The sequence below is a fragment of the Aegilops tauschii genome, chromosome 4 (assembly GCF_002575655.3).
Source record: "Aegilops tauschii subsp. strangulata cultivar AL8/78 chromosome 4, Aet v6.0, whole genome shotgun sequence".
NCBI lineage: Eukaryota > Viridiplantae > Streptophyta > Magnoliopsida > Poales > Poaceae > Aegilops > Aegilops tauschii.
In genome coordinates this window covers 150294272-150312625 of record NC_053038.3, presented here as the reverse complement: position 1 = coordinate 150312625, position 18354 = coordinate 150294272, and positions in this window count along the sequence as shown.

Genomic DNA, 18354 nt, shown 5'->3' with positions numbered 1-18354 from the left:
TGGCGGTGCCGGGGTTGCTGGATTCCTCGACGGCAAGCACGGTCTTGCCCATGCGCTTCATATTGCGCCATCGGCCCTTCTTTGTCGGGGCGACGGCGTCTTAGTCTCCAGAATCGCTTCCCGTGCCGGCATCTATGTCATGGTACTTCCTTCCTTCTTCAGCCCCAGAACATCTGTCGGCCAAAACATACAGTTCGGCAACATCCCTAACCTTGTTCATGGCCAGCTCTTCACGCATCTTGCGGTTGCGCATGTTCTGATGAAACACGCTGATGATAGCGGCAGGATGAACATCTGGGATGTTGTACTGCACACGGCTGAATCCCTGTATGTACTTGCACAAGGATTCACCATCCTTCTAGGGGATGAGATGCAAATCATTTGCCTGGCTAGGAGCTTGATGGCCTCCCATAAAGGCACCAACAAACTCGTGGCATAGGTCCGACCAAGAGGAGATGGAATCTACTGGCAGGTGCATCAACCACGACCTGACGTTGGGTTTGAGCACCAACGGGAAGTAGTTGGCGAGCACCATGCCGTCCCGAGCCCCGGCAGCTTGCATCGCAATGGTATAAACGCTCAGGAACTCGGATGGATGAGTCTTGCCGTCGTACTTCTCCGGGACCTCTAGTTTGAACGTGCGGGTAGTGGGCCACTGGAATTGCCGCAGCTCATGGGTAAAAGCTGGACAACCTACCTCGTAAGGCAGGTCACCAGAATCCCCCGGCGCGGGCCTGTACAAAGTGGGCCCTGAACGCCTATCAGATTGATGGTGTGCTTCCCGTCACCACTCGATGGTAGTTCGAGCATCCTCTTCAACCCACTCCCGACGAAATTGACGTTGGTCGCGATTAGCTCATGGATCGGACGAAGCCTTGGATCCATCATCACGGGCATCGACCCGCTGGGCTGGCAACCGTTGCTGTCACGATGGAGGGGAGTGCACCATGGTTGCGGCGCCTCCGGCCCTTCCGCCATTGGCATGCGCCGGCTTGGTGGACCGACGCCGTGAGGGGCATGCCTCCATGCATTGATATTTATTGGCGTGGCCAATAAGGCTCTGGATAGCAGTCCTCCACTCTTCTTGCTTCTCCGCAGCAAGTGGGAAGTCGAGGAATAGCTGCACTCGCGCTAATGCTTCTGCTGGCGTTGGTGAGATCGACAAGTGCGAGGAACGGGAGGTGCTCGGACTTCTAACAATGTTAGAAGGAGCGCCGTCACGGATCCGCGGCTGTGAGCCGTCTTGCCCAGCATCTTGGCGTGCATGTTGGCCCTGCGCATCTCGAGAATGATGCAGAGGGCTCTTCCCGCGGCGGCGCCCGGGGTCACCAACGTCGCGGCGCTGCTCATCGCGCACGGCCTGGGAGGACCATGGCGCGGGTGCCGGCGAGGTTGTCTTGGAGGTCACCGCGCCGCCCGTAGGTAGCACGGCCTCGCCCTTGGACCCCGTGGCGCATGGCTCGTCGTCTCTGGCATGAACGATGCCGCTCGCCTGGCTTCGGTTGCCGGAGTGTCGTGGATGGTCGTGATCCGCACCTCCGCCACCATCCGCGACTACCCTGTCACCCGTCCGCGTTGGCACGGGCGGTTCGGCTGCAGAGGAACCGATCACCGTGATCCACTTCTTCTTGGGAGCCATGGTGATCAAGGAAAGGACGTGGTAACGGCAAGACAGGGTTTCCACAACCTGCTCATGCCCCTTCCTGCGTGCCAAGGATGTCGGTGGAAACAACACCTACGGGATCACATGGATCCCTTCTACCATTTGGCGGGGAAGTGGTGTGCACAAAGAGCAGGTCTAACGATCAACACGATGGGTTTTTACCCAGGTTCGGGCCGCTGAGAAGTGTAAAACCGTAATCTTGCTTGAGTGTATATTCTGTGTTCTTGAGCTTTGGTGCTATCCATGCAAGCTGGGCCGAGAGGTTCAAAAGTCTGAATCCTTCTCCAGTACACCTTGGGCCTCCTTTTATATGTCCAAGGGGTCGCCACAATGGCACACATGAGGTGTAAAGTAGATACAGTGTCTATGTTTATCACTGGCGTCTTAGGACAAATGCATTAAATGCGCACGTTACGTGTCGTCTAGCTTTATCTGGGACGGAAATAGAGTCGATGAGGCACGCAATGCCAAGTTGGTTGGCTAACTGCTGCGCTGGAGAGGTGGCAGGATCTTCACAAGATCTGCATGCCACCACGCAGGTGCTTGCTTGGCTGGAGGGCCAGCCACCGCCCTGGAGTGGTGACTGGGCGGACGAGTCTTGTCGTGGTCTTGCAACCGTCCCCAGCGAGAGTCTTGCCGGGAGCTTTGTCTTTTAGCGTTCACAAAGATCTGCACGCCACTACACATGCGCCCCTGGGTCTTGGCCTTGACATTGTCGATGGTGTCAGCGCGCCCAACCTCAAGGGTGGTGGTTTTGTTAGTGCTCTGCAAGTTGTCCCGACAAGGATCTTGCCGGGGTCTCGCAAGCCATCCCGGCAAGGATCTTGCCGGATGTCCAGCTCATCATCTGCTTTCTGGTCTCCTTTTCTCTAATCACTTGGCTTGACTGCTTCTCTGGTGGTTTTGTTTTTATCCTTGATCGCCCTCTTCCGGCCTTGCTGCAGGTGTGCCTACGACTGCCCGTGTGCATGTATGGGGTGCTAAAGGCCCAGACTTTAGTACACCGACAGGTAATTGCTGCAGCTCTACCCCATTCCAGATTACTTGATCCCTCACCATCTGCTGAAGACCTCGGGTTTTCGGAATCAGATGAAGATACATCGCCTAAAGCATGAGTGATGTCGCTGCTAGTCGGCATCTACAGAGAACAGATGCGAAACTCAGGAAAGGAGGATAAGCATAAAACTAACAACTTGGTATCAAGCTGTCTAAACATGTCATGCAATAATTTAGAAAATGTACGGCTTATTTGTTAAGTTTGTGTGACTCGGGCGGCCGAGATCCGTAAATCAGCAGTAACTTATTGGAACAAATACAACTTATATGTACTACTTAGGAAGGTAAATAATGAACATATATACACTCTCCATTATTTTATAGCCAATTTGGGAACATACGGAACGAAATAGGAGGACGGATTGCGAGGAAATATTCCTCAGCGCGATGGAGAGCAGTACCTAATAGGTTTCTTAATGCAAACTCGACAGGACCACAGGAGAGGTGAGCGTTGCAGGATCGATATGCTTGAGGGTGGCTGGCGAGCAAACGAAGATGGCAAGGTGCGGGTAGCCGCGTGTTGGGAATGGCAGTGGAGGTAGGGTTGACGCCAAAGAGCGGGCACACGGCCAGGGTGAGCACACCGGCGCCGGAGAGGGTTCTGCTGTGCATCTGGGGAAGGGGCAGCTGGCGATGGAGATTGGGTGTAATAATTGAGTGAAACACGGGCGGGCGATGGGGGGTGTTGGCGGCCTAGCTGAAAAGGGTGAAAAAATATCCCGAATCGTCGCATGGAAAGGCCTATGGGAACGGTTGCGTCTAAGCGCTCGTGTGCACAAAGAGAATAATTTCGTTTGAAATTGAGACATACTAATTTTGAAATGAAGACGTGAGTTCATCGTTTCGCCTCTAATTTTTTCCCACGTTAAGCAATTACCATTATACCACAGGTTTGATTTGTTGGCGCATTTCAAGTCTCGTGTGCTATATTTAAGACATTTTTTGCCATTTACCATGCATTTTGGCATATAAATCAAATCCTAGCCGGACTGCATTTGCTGTCGAAAGGGATGAGGATTGCCGATCGATCTGGGAGCATCCAACGGTGTAGACATATGATCCATGGGGTTTGGGTTCTGGCCAATCAAAACGCATGGCTGAGATATCGCGAGCAGCAAGGGGGGCATAGGCCACGGTTTGGTAGGCACACGGCTTTTGTCGTGGAATTGTCACGGCAGATGTCCTCGAGTTGGGACTTAGTCGTGGAGCCATCGCAATTGGGAAGCTTGAAGGGGTTAAGCGGGACAAGGAACACGAGGGTTTATACTGGTTCGGCCCCTTACGGTGAAGGTAAAAGCCTACGTCCAGTTCGAGGTGTTATTGATTAGGGTTACGATTGCCAGGGAGCTAAACAGCTATGCCCGGCTCTCGATCAAATTGTTGTCGCCCTTAAACCGCTGCCGGGTCGTCCCTTTATATAGGGAGGCTGACGCCCAGCAGCCCTTAGAGTCTCGGCCGGCTCATAAGAGTGTCCGGCTCGGACTCTAAACAATACTTGCCTTACACTACAGGTCTACTATAACAATGATTGTAACTACGGGCTTTAAGCTATATCCGGGTCTCCGCCCATCTCTGGCCCATTATCCTGAAACTTAGCTCCGGGCTTCTGGTAACGATCCTTGGAGTAACCCGGCCCTCCTGGCGGGTGACCCCCAGGTCTATATCCTCAACATTAGGCCCCAGATTGACTTGAGCCGGCTCGTGTCAATCTTCAGCTCTGCAGACAGAAAAATTCTCGGGCTTACCATTCATGTGAAGGTCATAACCCGGAGTGACGTCATCCTCTGGACTCCGGATAATCCGCCGTGACGTCATCCTCCATTAAGTCCGTTTTTTACTCCGCCAGATCCGCAACGGATCTTTGCTTTTACTGTCTTTGCGAAAATCGAGGCGCCGTGAGGGGGAGATAACCACGCCGTAGCCTCCTTGAATCCCGCGCCCACTTATGACTCGGCCTTATAAATAGGCCGGCCCGGCACTCTCTTCTCTCACTCTCCTTCTTCTTCCTCGCGCTGCCGTTCCTCTGCCCGAGCTTCTGCCGCCGCCGCCGCCGTCGCGCCCCTGATCTTCACCGACCCGGCCGCTGCATCACCCTGACCCGGACCAGATAGCGGCGGCGACCTTCGCTCTTCCTCAACTCCGGTGAGTCTTCCCTGCCTTGCTAGAACAAATCTGTGGTAGGGTTCATCTTGTGTTCTTCGCGTTCTTCACCATTGCCGCAAGTTTCGGTAACCCCTGTAGCCACTGCCCCCGTTGATCTTAACTCTTCATAGACCCTTTGCGGTAACTGTTCGAGATCCATTCTATCTGCAAAAAATCCTCTTTTCACTGCTTAAAAACCATGTTCCACCTTAAGAACTTCTCCTGTTTCTGTTTCTTTAGGTCTAGAAAATTTTCATCTTGCCCGACCATTTTGATCCGAAAAAGTTACTGTAATGTATGAAATCTGTTTTACCACACTTAGTAAAAACTGCAACCCTTGAATCTTGGCGGCTTATATTTCCGACTTAAAGAAAACACGCGCCGTAGAACTTTTCCGGTTTAAAGAGAACCATGCTCTGTAGAATCTTCCGACTTAACCGCAGTAAGCCGCAGATGACCAACTCATCCTGAATGCTCTGACGGCTTAAATAACCCACCATGTCAATACATACCATTAGTCCCCTTCATAAGCCGTCATTGTAACTTGAATGATAAACTCTGGCTTATAATTAACCCGGACACTTTCCTCTTTATCATAGATCACCAACCGTCACCATGCCTCCCAAAGCTCCCATCACTTGCAACTGGATGAGATCCAACATCACTGATGAGACCCTGGCCAACTTCGTTAAGTCCGGATATCTGCCCAGGAAGGAAGTGATGTCCTACCGTGCCCCTGACCCGTCCGAAGAGAGACCTCAGCCGAGGGACGGGGAGGTAGTGATCTTTGCAGACCATATGAGCCGGGGTTTCGCACCGCCCGGCTCAAAATTCTTCCGGGACGTGCTCAACTTTTTTGACCTTCGGCCTCAAGATATAGGACCCAATTCCGTATCCAACATCTGCAACTTCCAATCTTTTTGTGAAGTATATCTTGGAGAAGAGCCGAGTCTGCTGCTCTTCAGAGAGCTGTTTTATTTGAACCGCCAAACCGAGTGCGCAAACGGCCCAAGTCTAGAGTTAGGCGGCATCTCCATCCAACGGCGCAGGGACTGCCTATTTCCTTACGCGGAACCGCAAAGTCACCCCAAGGACTGGAACATGACTTGGTTCTACTGCCAAGACACGTCCCCGGCTGATGAAAGCCCGCTGCCCGGCTTTCGCCCAACGCGCCTGGAGCCGACTCATCCGCTATCCTACAAGCTGTGTGCCGCGGAACGCCAGCCTCTGCTTCCAACGATCAATAAGATCAAGGCCCTGCTAGGCAACGGTCTGAACGGAATAGACCTGGTCCGGGTCTGGATCTCTTGGCGGGTGATCCCGTTGAGCCGCCGCCCCGGCTTAATGTGTGAGTACACCGGGCGAAAGGATGACCCGCAGAGGCACAGTCGCAATGATCTTCCAGAAGACGTTGCTGAAGAAGAGACCAAGGCTCTGCTAAACGAGAGCCTGGCAGACTGTGGAAGAACCGGGCTAGCCCCGTTCTGCAAGACCAATCCAGCCCCAGCGGTAAGCCGCTGACATTAACCTTTCCATTTTGTTTTACCTGTCTTTTTACTAAGAGCTCATTACTATATTTCGCAGGCTGATGATAAATTCTGGCGGGTCAAGTATGACCATGAGGCGGCCAAGAAGGCCAGGAAGGCGAAGAAAGCCGCCAAGAGAGCCGCCCCTCGCAAAAAGGGAAACAAACCCACTGCTTCGGAGCTGCTGCAATTAAGCGATAGCTCCGAGTCAGAGGTAACCCTTAAACCTTTTAAATTCTTGCAGTATATGTTGTCTGATGCTGTCCGCCGTATCAACACTTGCTTACTGACAGGACGACACCGGCGCCAGTAACCCGGTGATTGAAGAGGTAACGTTACTCCCCTCCGACTCGGAGCCTTTGCCACAGCTGAAAGTCCGAAGGGTAACCCGGAAAGTAAGCTTTTCTCATCCATTAGCTCATCAAGACCCTCAATTCCTTTTGAAGCAGCAGGTTCACGAGAGCCGGCGTCACACCCGGGCCCGCAAGGACACCGACCTCTCCACCGGGTTACCCGACGCAACAAGGAAACGCCGCACTGAGGTTTTTTCTCACCTGTACCCTTTTCATCCGTTGGCGGGTGTCATCCGTCAGCCACTCAACTCTTCTGACTCCAACTACCAGGAGACCTCCCCCTCTTCGGGTGACTCCATGCAGTCAAGTCTGCCGGCCTTCAAGACTGCCCCCGGGTAATAACAATCTCCTTACATCATCTGTCTGTACTTACCCTTTGTATGCCTAACACTTCTGCCTTTTCAGTGCCCAGGCAAAGCTCACCAAAAGAGCAAAGAAGACAAGGTCAGCCGGAGTGCCCGACTTGCCTGAGCCGGAGACGACGGCTCAAGAGCCGCCAGCCGCCTCCGCCCCCGAAGCCACCATTCCCATGGACACAGCGCCTGAAGCCCCTGCCCCGAGCACCAAGAGAACAACCGAAGCATCAGCTAACCCGGAGGCGTCCGGCTCAGCCCCACCAGCTAACGACCCGGACGTGGTAATTACCCGGACGGAGTATGTTGAGCCGGGGAGGCCGACCGCACTGGCCAAATGCTCCGCGAAGGGGGAGTTGCTGCAACCCCATCGGGTGAATCTGGATCTCTCCAGCTACACCGATTTAAGCATTGGAGAGCTTGTCTCAGGCTATATCAGCCAGGTTCACAAGAGCCGAGACGCCGAGATCGCCATGGTAAACCAGATCCAACAGAAATCCGAGGTAACCTTCTGCTGTTTTCTTATTTCTGCATAGTGATCCTTGTCATTCTAGCCCCCAAGTCTAGGACTTATACTTGAACATGTTGTAGACTTTAGATTCCGGCTTACTGAACTGAGCCGGCCGTACATAGATAGATACGTTCAATATGCATTAGCCCCCAAGTGCCAAGTGTCTTTGCTTGGAAAGCGCTTGGGACTTTATAGAATCACTGTTAATAACCCGGAAATATATGCAGGCTGTTGGCAAGAAATTAGAGTCGGACCTGGCGGATCTCAAGAGCCGGCTGAAGGCACAAGAGATGGAGACCCGGAAGGCAAATGCCAAGTTTGTCTCCAGCATCGCCGCTCAGGAGAAATTGAAGACTGAATTCGACGCTGAGCGGAAGGCCTGGGCTGAGGAGAAAGCTGCACTGGTGACCCGGGCAGAACAGGCGGAGAAGGCCCTCACTGAGAAGACCGCTGAACTCTCCGGTCTAAAGCGCCAAGTGTCCCAAATGGTAGCTGCCATCTTCGGTAAGTCGCCTCACCGGCTTTCATTCACGTTGGAATGTTTACATCTCTTAACTCATCCTTATCACCGGGTCATCTGATGTTGTTAAACAGGTTCCAGAAGCGCCAACTTGAACCAGAGTGTCGTCACCAAGTTAAAGGCCGTGTACACCCTGGTGGAACAGCTCTACACCGGGTCACAGCGGGCCTTAGCTGTGGTGGCCCTGTCGAATGAAGTGCCGACTCATCTGGCCGAAGTCCTGCGCCGGCTTGCAGTTCTGCCGCAGCGGATCCAGGAGCTACGACGAGCATCCGCGAGATCCGGAGCAATCGCCGCACTGAGCCGGGCCAAAGCCTTCTTGCCGGAGCTAGACCCGGCAGACATCGCCCTGGGTTACCCCAGCCTGAAAGAAGACGGCTCAGCGTTCGACCAGAAGGATTTCGCGGCTTGTGTGAAGGCTGTGCGCCCGGTGGCCACCATCATCGGGAACGACACCAATTTAACCAAGTATCAGCCGGGATACAACGCGGAGAATCAGAGGATTCCAACCCCTCGCTATGAAGCTATCAATCTGATTCCCCCGGCTCGCCAGCACACCTTCGCCCCGGAGATTAACCCGGCCGGGTTAATTGACGAAGAAGCTCAGTTCGAAGCTCTCAGTGGCATCAACTGGAAGTCGTCGACCTTCGAAGCCTTGGGATCAGCCAGAGCAGAAGATGAGCCGGGGACTTCGACTCAGCAGGCGTCATAAACCGGCTAGCGGCTCACCAAACAACGCTCCACCCTTGAAACTTTGAAAGATTTTTGTAATAGAATAGGTGCAACAATTTATCTCTGCCGTGCCATCGTGCATGTAATGAATGCTGAAATCCTTTGAAGTCATTCTTTTTGATGCTCCTCCGGGTTATAATTATCCTTCGTGCTTCTCAACCTTTTTTTTTAAAAAGTACCTTTAAGTATCTGCATAAGAAGGCAAATCACAAGTCACAAGGCGGCTTACCGCCCTGAGAATCAGGTGTCTGAGATGGATAACTCGGAAATTCAAACCAAAAAGACTGGTCCTTAACTATATTCCGAACATAGTCGTGATAACACACTCAACAGCTTGTAAGCATACTTCCGGGTTAAATAACCCGGGTAGCACGGTTAGTATCTGAACTCGAATTTACTTGTCTTGATGACATCCATGATGCTCAACTAACAAGATAAACCAAAATTAAGCCGGCAAGTGAAACCCGGCAGTACATACTTTGACATGATCAGAGTAAACTTGTGGTAAAATGTAAAAATTTAAGGGCTTCCGGTTCGAATACGACCAGAACCTCGGTCCAAAGGGGTTAAGCTAAGATTCGGATACGATCATATAGCCCCCAGTGGGTTCGGCGATGCCAATCAAGAGGGTATCGACAGCTATGTTCTCTTGGGTTCGAATACGACCCATGTTTGAACAGGAAGCCCCCAAGTGATTCTGAAAATTGTTTAACGACGCTGATTCGAATACGATCCACGTCGGTTCTCAGAGGGGTTAAGCTATGATTCAAATATGACCAAAGGCAACCTCCCAATGAGCTCGGCACGTTGCCAATCAAATGGGTATCGACAGCTATGTTCTTCTTTGGTTCGAATACGACCCATGTGTGAACAGGAAGCCCCCAAGTGACTTTATTGCTTACAGCTAGATTTGAAGATGATCATAAGCCGGATCTTCTGTAAGTCAGCATGTAAAAAACAACACATATTTGGGAGAGAGCAAAGGACAGAGGTCCTGCTTTATTGCTTTATCATAATATATACATGGCTGAGATAAATATGTACATCACAAGAGCCGGTAGCTCAAGTGTAGTAAGGCCGAAGCTGAGCTATGTTCCACGGCCGACGGGTCTCCTCCTCAGATTTACGCGAGTCCTTATGCTCCCGGATATCAATGAGGTAATATGACCCGTTGTGCAAGTTCTTACTGACCACAAAAGGCCCTTCCCAAGGTGGGGATAACTTGTGTGCATCTGTTTGATCCTGGATGAGCCGGAGCACCAGGTCGCCCTCCTGAAAGACCCGGGACTTGACCCGGCGGCTATGATAACGGCGCAGGTCTTGTTGGTAAATTGCTGAACGGGCTGCTGCCACATCATGCTGTTCGTCCAACAGGTCCAGAGCATCCTGGCGCGCCTGTTCATTATCCGTCTCAACATAAGCCGCCACACGAGGTGAATCATGACGGATGTCGCTGGGGAGAACTGCTTCTGCTCCATAAACCATGAAGAAAGGCGTGAAGCCTGTAGACCTGTTAGGAGTAGTATTGATGCTCCATAAGACGGAGGGCAATTCCTCCACCCAACAACCCGGCGTCCGTTGCAAAGGGACCAAAAGCCGGGGTTTGATGCCCTTCAGAATCTCCTGGTTAGCTCTCTCAGCTTGACCATTGGACTGGAGATGAGCCACTGAAGAAACATCAAGCCGGATATGCTCTCGTTGACAAAACTCTTCCATAGCACCCTTGGATAGATTGGTGCCATTGTCAGTTATGATGCTGTGCGGAAAGCCAAAACGGAAAATCACCTTTTTCATAAATTGAACCGCCGTAACTGCATCGCACTTGCTAACTGGCTCAGCTTCCACCCACTTCGTGAATTTGTCAACCACCACCAAGAGGTGGGTCTTCTTATCCTTGGACCGTTTAAAAGGCCCAACCATATCAAGCCCCCAGACTGCAAAGGGCCAAGTGATTGGGATCATCCTCAACTCCTGAGCCGGCACATGAGCCCGTCGTGAGAACCTTTGGCAGCCATCACATTTACTGACCAAGTCCTCTGCATCAGCGTGAGCCGTCAGCCAATAAAAACCATGACGGAAAGCCTTGGCCACAAGAGATTTTGAACCGGCATGATGGCCACAATCCCCTTCATGGATCTCGCGCAGGATCTCTTGACCTTCCTCAGGGGAGATACAACGCTGGAATGCCCCTGAAACACTGCGATGATGCAACTCGCCATTGATAACAATCATTGACTTAGCCCGCCGGGTTATTTGCCTGGCCAGAATTTCATCCTCAGGCAAATCTCCCCGGGTTATATAAGCCAGATATGGCATTGTCCAGTCTGGTATGATATGAAGAGCCGCCACCAGTCGTGCCTCCGGGTCAGGGATAGCCAAGTCCTCCTCTGTAGGCAACTTGACCGAAGGGTTGTACAGGACATCCAGGAAAGTGTTAGGCGGCACCGGCTTTCGCTGAGAGCCTAGCCGGCTTAACGCGTCAGCTGCCTCGTTCCGCCTGCGATCAATATGCTCCACTTGGTATCCCTGGAAGTGCCCGGCAATGGCATCAACCTCGCGGCGATAAGCTGCCATTAGAGGATCCTTAGAATCCCAGGTGCCAGATACTTGTTGAGCCACCAAGTCTGAGTCACCAAAGCACCTCACCCGGCTTAAGCTCATCTCCTTAGCCACCCGAAGACCGTGGAGCAAAGCCTCGTATTCCGCCGCATTGTTAGTGCAAGGAAACATCAACCGTAGCACATAATGGAACTTGTCACCTTTAGGGGAAGCCAAGACAACACCAGCCCCCGAGCCCTCCAGCTGCCTGGACCCATCAAAGTGAATAGTCCAATAAGTGTTATCCGGCTTTTGCTCGGGTACTTGTGACTCTGTCCAATCATTGATGAAATCCACCAAGGCCTGAGACTTGACAGCAGTGCGTGGCACATATTTAAGGTCATGAGGTCCAAGTTCTATAGCCCACTTAGCAATTCTCCCTGTAGCCTCTCTGTTTTGGATAATATCACCAAGAGGGGCGGAACTGACCACAGTAATGGGATGACCCTGAAAATAATGCTTAAGCTTCCGGCTCGCCATAAACACCCCATACACAAGCTTCTGCCAATGTGGATACCTCTGCTTGGACTCAATGAGCACCTCACTGATATAATAAACCGGCCGCTGAACCGGATGCTCCTTACCAGCCTCCTTGCACTCCACCACAATAGCCCGCTGACGGCTCGTGCGTTTGCCGCCACATACAGCAGCAAGGGCTCCTTATCAACCGGAGCAGCAAGGACAGGGGGCTCTGCCAGTTGCTTTTTCAAATCCTCAAAAGCGGTATTAGCTGCATCATTCCAGATGAAGTTGTCAGTTTTTCTCATCAACTGATATAAGGGCATAGCCTTCTCACCCAAACGACTTATAAACCGGCTTAAAGCAGCGATGCGACCCGCCAAACGCTGAACGTCATTTACGCACGCCGGCCTAGCCAAGGAAGTGATGGCCTTGATCTTCTCCGGGTTAGCCTCAATGCCTCTGTCAGAAACCAAGAAACCCAATAGTTTGCCTGCAGGAACACCGAAAACACATTTAGCCGGGTTAAGCATCATCTTATAGACCCGGAGATTGTCGAAGGTTTCCCTTAAGTCATCTATCAGGGTTTCCTCCTTGATGGATTTAACCACAATGTCGTCCACATAAGCGTGAACATTGCGCCCGATCTGTTTATGAAGACAATTCTGCACACAACGCTGGTAAGTCGCCTGTGCACACTTGAGTCCAAAGGGCATAGACACATAGCAGAAGGCTCCAAAGGGAGTGATGAACGCCGTCTTCTCCTGATCCTTAACTGCCATCTTAATCTGATGATACCCGGAGTAAGCATCCAGGAAACTTAAGCGTGCACAACCTGCCGTAGCATCAATGATTTGATCGATACGGGGGAGAGCAAAAGGATCAGCCGGACACGCCTTGTTCAAGTCCGTGTAATCCACACACATCCGCCAGGTGCCGTTCTTTTTAAGTACAAGCACCGGGTTAGCCAACCACTCTGGGTGAAAAACCTCAACAATGAACCCGGCCGCCAAAAGCCGGGCCACTTCTTCACCAATAGCCTCCCGCCTCTCTTCATTAAACCGTCGAAGGAACTGTCTGACCGGCTTAAATTTTGGATCAACATTGAGAGTGTGCTCAGCGAGTTCTCTAGGTACACCCGGCATGTCAGAAGGTTTCCATGCCAAGATGTCCCTATTCTCACGGATGAACTCGATGAGCGCGCCTTCCTATTTCGGGTCCAGATTTGCACTGATGCTGAACTGCTGAGACGAGTCACCTGGAACAAAATCAACAAGTTTAGTCTAATCAGCTGATTTAAACTTCATTGCTGGTTCACTCTCCGTGGTTGGCTTTTTCAGAGAGGTCATATCTGTTGGGTCAACATTGTCTTTATAAAATTTCAACTCTTCTGTGGCACAAACAGACTCTGCATAAGCTGCGTCACCTTCCTCACACTCCAGAGCCACTTTCCGGCTGCCGTGAACCGTAATGGTCCCGTTGTGACCCGGCATCTTGAGTTGTAAGTACACATAACACGGCCGTGCCATGAACTTGGCGTAAGCCGGCCGTCCGAATATAGCATGGTATGGACTTCTTATCTTGACCACCTCAAAGGTCAACTTTTCCACCCTGTAGTTGTTCTCATCACCGAAGGCCACTTCCAGTTCGATCTTGCCGACTGGATAAGCCGATTTACCAGGTACCACACCATGGAAGATAGTATTTGACTGGCTGAGGTTCTTATCAACTAGCCCCATACTACGGAAAGTCTCATAATAGAGGATGTTGATGCTGCTGCCTCCATCCATGAGTACCTTTGTGAACTTATAGCCTCCCACTTGAGGAGCCACCACTAAGGCCAGGTGGCCCGGGTTATCCACCCGGGGAGGGTGATCCTCCCTACTCCACACTATGGGCTGCTCCGACCACCGTAAGTAGCGTGGAACTGCCGGCGCGACAGCATTAACAGCCCTCTTGTGAAGCTTTTCGTCTCGTTTGCACAAACTAGTGGTGAACACGTGATACTGTCCACCGCTAAGCTGCTTTGGGTTGGTCTGATAGCCCCCCTGTTGCTGTTGATGACCCTGACCAGACTGTTGATTAAAGCCCCCTTGACCGTTCTGAGGACCGGAATTTGACCCGCCGCCCGGGCCATGAAAGCCGCCAGCGCCGGAGCCGCCTGCGCCTGAGCCGCCGCCCGGGCCATTGTAGTTTTTAAATGCCTTCATGATAGCACAATCCTTCCACATGTGAGTCGCTGGCTTCTCTCTAGAGCCGTGTCTCGGACAAGGTTCATTCAACAGCTGCTCCAGAGAAGGTCCTGACCCGCCGCCTCGGGGAGGGGGCCTCCCCTTGCGTCGCTGGTTGTTGCCTTGGGCGTTGGCTATGAACTCCAGGCTGCCATCGGCCTTGCGCTTGCCTCCTCCTTGATTCCTCGGGTTAAACTGAGGACCCTTGCCATTGCCGTTCTTCTTTCCCTTCCCTGTCCTTTCATCATCTGAAGGGGGATCCTTGGTACCATCAGAATCGGCGTACTTGACAAGAGCCGCCATTAGTGTACCCATATCCGTGCAGTCGCGTTTAAGCCGCCCAAGTTTCATCTTTAGGGGCACAAAACGACAGTTCTGTTCTAACATCAAGACTGCAGAGCCGGCGTCCATCTTATCTGATGAATGTATGATCTCCTTGACCCGGCGAACCCAATGGGTCGTGGATTCACCCTCCTGCTGCTTACAGTTAGTCAAATCCACAATTGACATAGACTGCCTACAGGTATCCTTGAAGTTTTGAATGAACCGGGCCTTCAGCTCAGCCCAAGACCCAATGGAGTTCGGCGGCAGCCCTTTTAACCACGTGCGGGCAGTTCCATCTAACATCATGGTGAAATATTTGGCCATGGCCGCCTCGCTGACCTCTAGCAGTTCCATAGCCATCTCATAACTCTCAACAGGCCGCAGGCTGTAAGTCAGCTGTATAGTTAGGCACCTTCCTAGGGCCCTTGAAATCCTTAGGTAGACGTTCATTACGAATGGCCGGCACCAAACAAGGGACACCCCCGGTCCTGGTAGAAATACCCACATCAAGGGACGCCGTCGGATAAGCCCGGGGGGTCTGATAAGCCGTCAATTGCGGCACCTGCTCCGCCTCTTGTCGTGCTTGGTCTGTTGCGTAGAAGGCTCCAACATGAGCCGGGCCATGGCCAGGGGGTGGGTCATGGCGTCGGACATTACTTGAGCCGGTCGCTGAGACCATGTGCCGGCTGTAACTCGGGCTCTGGCCTGGGCGAGGAGTTGAGTGGATCCTGTCCCGGCTGTAGGATTATGCCTCTTGCTGTGCTAGAGCCGTCTGCAGGAGTTCCCTGACCCGGCGGGTTTCGACGGCTGCCGGAGAATTGCCGTCAACGGGAAGAGCCGCCAGTCGTGCTGCCGCAGCTACCATGTTCTCCAGCGGGTTATCGTAATGACCCGGGGGTATCGGCACATACTGAGGCGGGGCAGGGGGCACCTGGGGAGGCCCCATTACTAGTGGCTGAATAAGGGGTCCCGACCCGGGCGCAATGCCCCCTGGTGGGTTACTGGATCCCGCACCCGGCGTGTTGAAGAGATTGCGCGGATCGTAAACCGGCGGGAGTCGAGACTGGGCCTTCTGATGCCTCCTTCTCATGACCTCGTTGGCCGCGTTCTGATCCATCGTGAATTGGAAGGACTGCGCCTGAATCAACTGAGCCCGGGCGTCGAGAGCCGCCCGCTCCGCCGCCAGCCTGATCCCTTCTGCTGCAAGATCCTCTTTAGCTTTCATCAGATCCAATTTTAACTGTGCCACCTCCGCGTCATGCTGGGCTTGATCTGCCGGGTCAACCGTGGCGGTTAACAGGGCCGTCATCTTGTCCGTGAGATTCATCAGCACCTGAGCCGGAGAAGGCACCGGGTTTCCCGATCCAGCAGCGGGGTTCTGAACAGGCTGTGCACCAGCCATAAAAACTCCGACCTGACTCGGCGGCTCAAAAAGGTCCGGCATACTGTTGCCATCGGAATAACTCATGAGTCTGCCATCTTGAAGCTGGTACAACGAGTTTGACTCATCGGTGGCCGACTCGCCGTCAGAGCCGGCGGCCGCCTCATCCCCAGACCCAGATGGATCAGAGGGCCTTCCATGGATGCATCCCACAAAAGCGCGCTTTAAGGCAGGCCGGGCCCGGGCGGGTCGTGCGCGCTGAGCCGTTTCGATGAGATTGGCGCAGAGATCCGGCTCGGGGCCCGTCTCACCAATCTTGCCAATGAAGACATGAATTCCGCCAAAGGGGACCCGGTACCCGTACTCCACTGAGCCGGCGTCGGGGCCCCAGTCCGCATCGTCGATGTAGAGCTTGCCGCGACGACTCTTGGTCATCCGGCCCACAGCGTATCCCTTGAGCCCTTCGAAGCTGCCCTTCAAGAACTCAAATCCACCGTGCGCCAGCCCCACGGTGGGCGCCAACTATCATGGAATTGTCACGGCAGATGTCCTCGAGTTGGGACTTAGTCGTGGAGCCATCGCAATTGGGAAGCTTGAAGGGGTTAAGCGGGACAAGGAACACGAGGGTTTATACTGGTACGGCCCCTTACGGTGAAGGTAAAAGCCTACGTCCAGTTCGAGGTGTTATTGATTAGGGTTACGATTGCCAGGGAGCTAAACAGCTATGCCCGGCTCTCGATCAAATTGTTGTCGCCCTTAAACCGCTGCCGGGTCGCCCCTTTATATAGGGAGGCTGACGCCCAGCAGCCCTTAGAGTCCCGGCCGGCTCATAAGAGTGTCCGGCTCGGACTCTAAACAATACTTGCCTTACACTACAAGTCTACTATAACAATGATTGTAACTACGGGCTTTAAGCTATATCCGGGTCTCCGCCCATCTCTGGCCCATTATCCTGAAACTTAGCTCCGGGCTTCTGGTAACGATCCTTGGAGTAACCCGGCCCTCCTGGCGGGTGACCCCCAGGTCTATATCCTCAACAGCTTTCATGAGTTAACCGTGTGCTATTTGAAAACATTTAATGAACTAAGAGCATATTTTCATTTGAATGAAAAAAAGGGTTCATCGTTTCGCCTTCAAATTGTTTTCCATGGTAAGAAATCACCATTGTACCCTATGGTTCGATTTTCCGGTGCATTTGAGGTATCGTTTGCTATATTTGAGTCATTTGCTATAGTCGCCACTACACGTGGGTGCTAGATAGCAAGATCATTTATGTGTCACTTTGGATGTTTTCATTCATTGTTCGAGAAACGGGAAACAGATTCAAACAGTTCGGCCGCAGGGTGCGGCCGGCGGCGTAGGCCTTATTGGTATTCTAATTACAGTAATTGCAAATAGAGTCCAGAAATAACAAAAATCGGTGTGTCACCATGGAGTGCTCTCAGGATCCCATGGAAAAGAATTTGGTAAAGATTAGCACAGGTTTTGATGCTTACACCTTCCAAATCGGAGCATCTCACAAGAAGGATCATAGTTTCCAAAAGGAGATGCGACAATTCGGACTCCAATCGTCAGTTACTACATCGTTCCGCCATTAATTTTTTTCATGGTAAACAACCACGTATATACCCTAGGTTTGATTTTCTGGCCCATTTTAGGTCTCGTCTGCTATATTTAAGTCATTTTTTGCACTTACCTTGCATTTAGTGCATATAAATTCAAAACCGTTCTACAACTACATCTGGGTGTTAGTTAGCAAAGAAGGTGTACAAATCATTTATGTGTCGCTTGCGAGTTTTCATCCATTGTCCCGGAAACAGGGAGAAGTTTCAAACATTTCAGCCGCGAGGTGCGGCCACCGGTGTAGGCCTAGTTGGTATTTTAACTACAGGGAATTTAGATGGAGTCTAGGCATCATCAAAATTGGTGTGTGCCCGTGGCGTGCTCTCACGGCCCCGGGTAAAAAAATTGCTAAAGTTTGGCACAAGTTTTGATGATCGCTCCTTCCAAGCAGGAGCATCCCACATGAAGGACCATGGTTTCCAAAAGGAGATGTGTCAATCCAAATTCCAGAGGCCGATGACTTCATTGTTTGGCTTCATAAAAAAATTGATGGTACAAAATCACCATTATACCACGGGTTTGATTTTCTAACGCATTTCAGGTATCGTTTGCTATATTTAAGACATTTTTTGAATTTAACATGCAATTTGTGGATATAAATAAAATCACAACCAGAACAGCATGTGTTGTCCACAGGTTTTATTTGTACCCTACGGTTTGATTTTCTGGTGCACTTGAGATCTCGTTTGCTATATTTGATCATTTTTTGCACACACACACACACATGCATATATATATATATATATTTATATAGTCGCAACTACACGTGGGTGTTAGCAAGATCATTTTTGTGTCGCTTTGCGAGTTTTCATTCATTGTCTGAGAAACGGGAAAAACTTCAAACAGTTCGGCCACGGGGTGCAGCCAAAGGCGTAGGCCTTA